At 52.3% G+C, this 8,856-nt stretch overlaps 1 non-coding gene and 1 pseudogene across 1 annotated transcript; both read left to right on the top strand.

Moving 5' to 3' along the window:
- The first annotated feature begins 7,269 nt into the window (after positions 1-7,269).
- Positions 7,270-7,420, top strand: LOC144825696 (5.8S ribosomal RNA). Its single transcript, XR_013609516.1, has one exon. It is a non-coding gene; the product is annotated as a 5.8S ribosomal RNA (ribosomal RNA).
- Positions 7,421-7,817: 397 nt separating this feature from the next.
- Positions 7,818-8,856, top strand: part of LOC144825551 (28S ribosomal RNA) — a 9,973-nt pseudogene continuing 8,934 nt past the window's right edge.

The following is an 8,856-nucleotide window of genomic DNA, read 5'->3' on the forward strand; positions in this document are numbered from 1 at the left end:
GACGAATTTGGTATCAAAAGACCGAGAATGACGAGTACATCATGTACATGTATTTTCGGCGTATTCGAGTGACGATTTCACCTCGAAATCGTCATTTACATTCTGAACCCCACTCCCATTTATATGTTGCCCTTTACATAGGCCTTAATCCAGTTGAATTTGATTCCACAAGGACACATACTCCTTAATCGACTTCTCCCTGACCTCAGTACAAGTTAGAACCATTGCCCCAGGCCGAACTCGTTAGGTCAGTTCCCTCCCAGTGGCCGAGCAAGATAGCATCTAGGCTCAACCAGCCATAAAACCATTTCAGCGCGCACACCTGCCATATCTCGCTCACATCTTTTCTCCACTCCTTTTCTTCACTTGCTTTATGATGGGGAGGTGACCGTTTTTATTGGGGGTCCAGCGATATCTGATGAAATGTTGGGCCTTGCCGGATGATTTGTTATGGGCAGCACGACGTGAAATATGTACATGTCATCATGACTCTGCTTTTCTTTTGTAACCAGTAACTATAAATGAAATACCACGAATTCGAAGAATGTTTGCCCAAGGCCGAATATCATGTATAAAGAGAGAAGCCTGACTTCGTGAAAGTGTGCAGTCTCCTGAGAACATACCCGTATTGTACTTCTAGGACACCTGTTACCTTGGTTGCAGCCAATAAACTAATCTTTGACTTCACCTAGAAGACTCTGACTTTCTGTAGGTCTGACTCAGGAAGAACCCGAGGTCTCTGGGTGTTGATTCCCTGACACCGCTGGGTTACCGGTTCTGTGCCGGTTCTTAAAAACCCAGTACCTCAGTTACTATGGCTTGTTTCCAGATCTCTGGGAAAACTGCTGTCTCCAGAGATTGGTTAAACAGCTGTGTGATGTAAGGGCACAGGGTAGATGTGACTTGTGAAAAAATGAAGTGTGGACATGGGTCAAGAAGGGATCCCGATTTAACTTCCCCCATTGCTTTGGCACTTTATTTTTCTGTAAAAGGGACAAAGCTGTCTAAATGCATGGGGCTGTCAGGATGAGGGTCTCTATTTTCCCAGTTGATGAAATTCACTGGAGAGGAACTGTCAAATGACGAATAGATTGTGTCTATTTTATCCGTGAAGAAATTACTGATTTTTTCACAGCTTTTTGCTGAAGGGAGCAGGGTTTGAGACATGTAGATTGGTTTGCATAGCTCACGCACTTTTTTATAAAGTTCTTTTGCCGAATTTATGTTCTGATTTATTCGTTGTGGAAAGCATGCCCTTTTAGTCTTTTTGATTGCATGGGTGTAGCCCCTGAGTTTTTTATTATTTATTTATTTAAAAAGTTTTATATTGTGCTCACTTGATCCCGAAGGTTATCAGAGCGCTTTCCATTTGAGGCAAACATAACAAATCAGAACATTAGTCTAACATGGGGAATTAGAGAGACAAATAGAGTGAGGCAGCGATCAGGATTTAAAACAGAGCTCTCTGAGGCGAGTGGAAGGCTGCTAGAGGGCTCACACAATTACAGTATATTTCTCTGTTTTTTCTTTCACTGATGTGAACACTTTATGCTCTATAATGTTATTAAAGATGGAAATAGAATTCCCTCACCTTAAATATATGCCTGTGCGAAATTGTTTTAAGCTCCAGAAATTCATGAAATTTACATTGCACACAGGTGACGGCTTTGAACAGAAAATGTTTTGAGGGACACTCTTGCACTGAACCAGTCTCATGACGGTATCTCTCTTGAAGTTTAAATGCACTGTTTTATATGCTGATTTATCAGTGTCTGATCTGGACAGTCGCCAATTGTGTTCCAGTGTTTTACACTTTTTTTTCAGCATCCTAAGTTCTGCTGTGTACCACTTTTCAGATGCCGTCTTTCTGGTTTAGATTTAAGTTTTGGCGCAAATTGGTCTAGCGTCTTAGTGATCTCTGTTTCAAGGTGCAATGCACCTCTGTTGGTGGGTAGTGTTCCCAGAGTTGCCAAACTATTGGGGGTGAAGTGGTGATGGATTGAGTCAGGTGTAACTAACTTCCAGGCTATGTAGGTTCCATGCATGAGTTTGGTGACTCTTGCTGATGTCTCATGTGTGGAAAATGTGAAGCTAATCAATGAATGGTCAGTCCATGTGACTGGTTTAATCTCTTTAACTGTGGTATCTTCCATGTTGGAAAACAGAAGATCCAGGACATGGCGGCGCGTAGCGCAGACCAGGCAGCGCAGGGGCCCATGTTTAATATGACGGTGGGGGTGGTGGGGCAGAGCATCATGGCGACCTCCACAACAGCAGCATCTGTGGGGGCACCCGAAGTGGGGGGTGAGCCAGTAGTGTCACAAGCCGCAGGTTGCGCTGCGGCCCTGCAGCCCCCGGGGAATATGGCAGGGTTACTGGTACCGCCAATGCATGGGCCAGGTGTGCCTTCCGGAGCTCCAGGGGGGTTGAAAGCGGCGGCGAACTCTGTTCCCATCAGGCCCCAGTAGTGTTGGGAGGGGTGCCAGTTCCACCACCACCAGACCACTTTCAGTAACAAGAACACAAGGGGCGGTGGCAGCACAAGTATGGGCACAGACCGGTGGGACTCCAGTAATGGCGGGCCTGGTGGTAGGACAGCCTTCTACCACACTGTCTGCAGTGGGGGCGAGCGTGGTCCAATTGCCCCCGGTGGTGACTCCTTTAATATTTGGGTCTACATCCTTGGTGCTGGCCTCCCTTCCGCGATTGCATGGCATGTTCCGTCGGAGACAAGGGACAAAATTCACACGGGGAAATTTGTGAACGTTTTTGATTTGATCAATGCGGGGGTGGTCCCAAGTCGACCCAAAGCAGCTAAAGAAAGCGAGTTAAAGCCACAAACAGTGTGGGTGTAGTAGTCCTTGCAGAACTGGGTAACGTGGTTTTCTATTTATGCGGCGATCTTAACTGAGAAAACACCATCGTTAGCCCTGCAGTTGTTTGGGTACATGTCCCTCATACATGAAGCGGCCTCCGAGTTCCAAGGGTCTGCATGGTTGCAGTACGGTACTAAGTTTAAGCAGATGAAAGCTGTCAGGCATGAGATAGCATGGGACCAAAGGGAGATCAATATTTGGCATGCGGAGTTCAGTATGGCTCAGGCATCTGGGAAGACAACTCAGTCCTTTTGATTCAACAGAAGTTTGGGAGACAAAAACCTGGCCTGCTGGCATTACAACAAAAAGGAATGTAGCAAGGGAGCAGCCTGAAAGTTTAAACACATTTGCTCATTCTGTGGGGGACAGGGACATCCGGAGTTCAAGTGTTTTAAAAAATAAGGCAAGCCACGAGAGCGCACACCCTTTAAGAGCATACTGCCCAAGCAATAATCCCAAGTGTCCTTCACCAATCCGCATGCATGTTCTCACGCACCTACTCAGTAAATACAATAATCACGAAGATGCTTACATGCTGTATTATGGTTTCAAGGTTGGGTTCTGCATTCCTTTCCGCGCATCCCCTTCATCAGTCCCGCCGAAAAATCAACAGTCAGTTCTGCAACAGCGGGAGTTGGTCCGGGACAAGAATATGGGGGAGGTGCTCGCGGGCAGGGAGGCGGGTCCGTTTATTTCTCCACCTTGTGAATCTTTAGTGTGCTCACCCCTGAGGTTGGTGCCAAAGAAAGAGCCAGGCAGATTTTGTTTGATTCACAACCTGTCTCACCCCACTGGGCTATAGGTAAATGATGGTTTGGACCAGGCTCTATGCACAGTGCTGTACACCACCTTTGAAAAAGCCATTGCAAAATTGCAGAGATTAGGCAAAGGGGCGCTAATGAACAAATCAGACATAGAGTCCGCCTTCCGCCTACTTCTCATCCACCCAGAGGATACTCGCTTGCTGGGTTTCACTTTGAGGGACAGTTCTTTGTGGACATGTGTATGCCCAGGGGGTGTTCCGTAGCGTGTTCAGTATTTGAGACATTCAGCAGATTCCTGGAATGGGCGGTGAAAGACTTGGTGTCATCAGATGATGTGGTGCACTACCTCAATGACTTCTTGTTCATGGGTCCCCCGGGGTGATCGGGCATGTGGGAGGGCGCTGCAAGGTTTCCAGCAGCTTCCCCAGGCATTGGGGGTTCCGTTAGCCAAAGACAAGACAGAAGGCCCCACCACCTGTTTATGTTTCCTGAGGCTTGAAATAGACTTGGTGGCAGGGGAGTGTAGGTTACCACAGGGAAAGGTGAGGGTATTCAGGGAGGCGGTTAACACCTGCATCTCAGCCAGGAAGGTTACCTTGCATCAGCTGCAGGTCTTGGTAGGCCAATTGAACTTTGCCTTAAGAGTGATTCCCATGGGGAGAGTCTTTTCAAAAAACATAGCAAGAGTGAGGTCCGGCCTACGGGCTAAGCACCATCACACAAGGTTGTCTGCAGACGTCAGAGAGGACTTGGAGTCATGAAGAGGGTTCTTAGATAACTTCAATTGAACACTGTTATGGCTGCAGCCAGCTTGCAACAACAGAGAGTTAGCTCTCTATATGGATGCGGCGGGCAGTATTGGTTTTGGAGCAGTGTTGGGCTCTAGGTGGTGCATGAAGCATTGGCCTGAGGAAAGGGTTATGTCTGGGCTCACACGCATCGTCAAGAATTGTTTCCTATCATTGTCGCCTTACACATCAAAGCGAGAAATGCGCTGCGGTTGTTGAAGACTCTTATTCGCCTGTGTCTCTTGCATAATGTGCATTTTGCTGCCAAACATGTACGTGGTGTGGACAATACAGTGGCTGACGCTTTGTCTCGATCTAAATTGGCAGATTTCAGGGCACGGTGGCCGCAAGCAGATGAATTGATGGTGGAGTTCCCAGAGGAGTTATGGAGGCTTGGTGCCCCATTGCCGCAGACCTAATTAGAGCAGCATTGGCACCCCAGACAAAACGTATGTACGAGAGGGCGTGGGGGGTGAACAGCGCAAAGTTCAGAACAGGCACGGAGCAAAACAGATTCACACTGGAAGGAGTACTAGGTTTTCTTGTGGGCCAGAAGGACCGAGGAAAGTCACTTTCGCTAGTGTGTAGGCAATTGTCTGCCATTGCTTTCTTCGCCTGGTTGCATGGTGTTAGTGATCCCCCTAAAAAGTTTAGGGTGCAAAAGGCCATCAAGGGTTGGGAACGTTTGGTTCCTGGAGTGCAGAACACTTGCCGACCTATAAGTGTAGAGAGGTTGGGTAGGCTTGTGGGGCCCTACAGCTGGTGTGCCGGTGACAATATGAGGTAAAGCTATTCAGCCTGGCTTACTTGCTTGCCTTTATTGGGGCCTTGGTGTCTCCGAGTTGGTGGCAGCATCCAAACAAGGTGAAGGTGGATTAGGACTGGTGGATGTCTTTCTAGAAGAGGGAGCAATCCATATAAGGATCCAGCGGTCAAAAACAGACATGCGTGGAAGGGGCACATGGGTGATATTGCATTTGGCCCATCAGGTAGCATATTGTCCAGTAGAATTGACAAAGGAATACCGTAAGGTACGCCCAGTGGTGGCCTCAATGAGGTTTCTAGTGCACAAGGATGGTATGCCAATGACAAGATGTCAGTTTACTCAGGTGTGTAGGAAGGCGTTAACATATCTAGGTGAGGATTCAATGCAGTTTAGCTCCCATTCCATTCGCATAGGGGCAACCAACACTGCAGCGGCAATGGGATTGCCAGCTGATGAAATCAAAAAAGCGGGTTGTTGGCAGTCAGAATGTTTTCAATGGTACATCCATCCAAGTCTCGTTTAAGGGGAGGAATGATTCCCAGGGTGCCCATCAGTCATGGTCTTAACACTAATTCTTCCTCTATTGCAGTTGTTTCCCGCAAACCAGTGCATAAATGTTGGTGTGGGCATTCCTTGATTCGCAGTGAGGAGCAGCGATTTCACAAGTCCAGTTTGGAGGCAGCACAAGGGGCCGCTGGGTTTTCACACCACTGGCATGGGGTGCGGGGTCTGCGGTTACAGGATCTCTTTGTCCGGCTTCAACAAGTGGTAGAATGTGAAGAGATGCCTCGCCCGCTCATTTTAGTTATGCATGTAGGCGGGATTGACATGCTGTCACTAGGCAGGCAAGGAGTATGAGAGGCCTTGATTTCAGACCTGGCTAGGAATTGGCATTACTTAACGACTACCTTGATATTGTGGTCAGATATGATACCGAGTGCGGTATGGCTTGGTGGGGCTTTGGAGAAGGCCATTACTAAATCTATACAGAAGCTGAACTCTTCGATACATAAACGCGGCTCTTCAATGGGTACAATTCAGCACAAATTGCTCCCTCCGGGGAGAACTGAGTTGTTCCATTACAACAGAGAGCATCTGTCAGCAAAAGGAATAGAGATATTCATCCGCACGATACTAGGGGCTATTCTAGAACACAGTCAGCGCTGGGGGGGAGGGTGAGTGTGATGGGGAGATTCTCACCCTGTGGCGGAGCGCTGACAGGTCCTGGCCATCTGGTCACACCTCTCCCCTTGGCCATCTGGTCGCACCCAATGCTATCCAGATGGCCGGGCTTCCCTGGAAGTCCCAATGAGGTGCCATTTGCCTCCCGTATCCCAGCGAGAGCTCCAGGAGGTCGGGCACTTCCACGCCCTGGGTCCCCTCCATCACTCGGTGAGCGTGGGTTCCAAGAAAGAGGGGTAGCCTTCCTCAGAATTACTAGGGGCAGGGTATGCCCAGACACTCCTCCTGGGTTGGCGGTTCTCAGCCGGGGACCAGGTGGTCTATGCCTGGGCAACACCTCCCTAGGCATCCGGGGCTCCATCCTCCAGGGCCAACGGCATGGCTGAGTGCCTGGGACGGGCTCCATGGGTCCCGGGCAGTCGCCCCCCGGGCTACCGGGGAGTGGCCTTTCTCACGCGGCAGGGCATTCTGGAAGAGAAGGGGCCAAAGACCTGTGAGGGGACCTTGGCTCCGCTCGGTGGGAGGTGTGTGGGATGGGGAGCCACCTGGCTCTTCCCTACTGGTGCCTCCAACCCAGGCGAGGATGGAGCGACCCTCCATCGTTGCCAGGTACCCGATTTGACTGGGTCCCGTGCGGCCGGGCCGAGGGGGTTGAAGAATCGTGCGGGCGGGACTGGCGGCTGCGGGGCTGCCTGCTCCTATCACACTGGGAGCCCCCTTCCTCGCCCGTGGATGGGGGGGACTCCCAGGATGAGCGCCTGGCAATGTTTTTTTCTCCCAACGGTGCAGTCTGACTCCCAGAGGGGAAGCCTTGAACGAGGCTCACGGGCGTCGCCTTCCTCCTGCCTCTCCTGCACCTGCAGGAAGGCGAACGTTTTCAAAAAGTTGCCTGTGACTCTTGGCGGTGGATCACTCGGCTCGTGCGTCGATAAAGAATGCAGCTAGTGCGAGAATTAGTGTGAATTGCAGGACACATTGATCATCGACACTTTGACGCACCTTGCGGCCCAGGGTTCCTCCTGGGCTACGCCTGTCTGAGGGTTCCTCTGGACACGACTGGGGCCATCGCAGGGTTAGCTCCGCTTCCCCTTCATCCCCCCACAAGGTCAGACCCCTCAATCGCCCGTGGCAGGGTCCCTCGCCGGGTCCTGCCGTGGAGGTATGCCGCCGGCATGCCTGGCCCCTGAAAAAGGGGCCTGGTGACCGGTCCGCCCCGGGGTGCCTGGCTGCGTGCCGCACGTTGCTGTCTGTCATGTCCCACTGGCTGCCCGCGCGCAAGCGCCTCGGGCGGCCTGCTTCCCGGGAGGGCGAAACCCTTCCAGATGCGATCCGGGGAAAGAGGGCACACGCTGCTGGGACGCCTGGCCCCCCTGCTCCGGCACGGGGGGCCTGGCCTACCCCGGCAACCCCCTTTGATGCTCCGGCATCATTCTTCCGACTATGACCACAGATCAGACGTGGCAACTCGCTGAATTTAATCATATTACTAAGCGGTGGAAAATAAAGTAACCAGGATTCCCCCAGTAACGGCGAGTGAAGATGGAAGAGCCCAGCACCGAATCCCTGCCCGGCGGCGGCCGCGGGAAATGTGGCATACCGAAGAGCGACTCCCCGGTACCGCTCAGGGGGCCCAAGTCCTTCTGATTGAGGCTCACCCCGCGGACGGTGTTAGGCCAGTAGCGGCCCCGGCGCATGAGGATCGGGTCTTCTCTGAGTCGGGTTGCTTGGGAATGCAGCCCAAAGCGGGTGGTAAACTCCATCTAAGGGTAAATATGATCGCGAGACTGATAGCCAACAAGTACCGTAAGGGAAAGTTGAAATGAACTTTGAAGAGAGAATTCAAGAGGGCAAGAAACTGTCAAGAGGTAAACGGGTGGGGTCCGTGCAGTCTACCCAGAGGATTCAACACGGCGGGAAGGTCGTGGCCCGGGAGCTCCAGATCCCCTCCGCGGGACCGGGGACCGGGCCCTACCCGCCCCCCGCAGGGCAAATTTCCTCCGTGGCGGTGCGCCGCAACTGGCTCCGGGTTGGGTGGGAAGGCTTCGGGGTGGCAGGTGGCCCTCCGCTCCGGCGGATGGTGTTTCAGCCCCCCTGGCAGGAGCTTTGCCGTGTTCGCAGGGCCGAGGGAGATTCGACCACCTCCATGCCTTCCCCCGGGAACCTGTCCAAGGCCACCCCTCAGGGCGTACCGGGGTGGTTGAAGGGGGGACGGGGCCCCCTGCTCCCGGCGTGACTGTCGACTGGGGCGGACTGTTCTCAGGGCTCCTCGACCGTGTCGCGCCGCCGGGCAGGGAGGCCCACACCAGATGCCAGGGGTTTGCGGCGATGTTGGTTACCCACCCGACATGTCTTGAAACACGAACCAAGGTGTCTAACACGTGCATGAGTCGGAGGGCCGAGCAAAGTCCTGTGGTGCAATGAAGGTGAGGGCCGGCGCGTGCCGGCTGAGGTGGGATCCCGCCGCGCTTCCAGCGGCGGAC

The sequence above is a fragment of the Lissotriton helveticus genome, chromosome 3_1 (genome assembly GCF_964261635.1).
Source record: "Lissotriton helveticus chromosome 3_1, aLisHel1.1, whole genome shotgun sequence".
Lineage (NCBI taxonomy): Eukaryota > Metazoa > Chordata > Amphibia > Caudata > Salamandridae > Lissotriton > Lissotriton helveticus.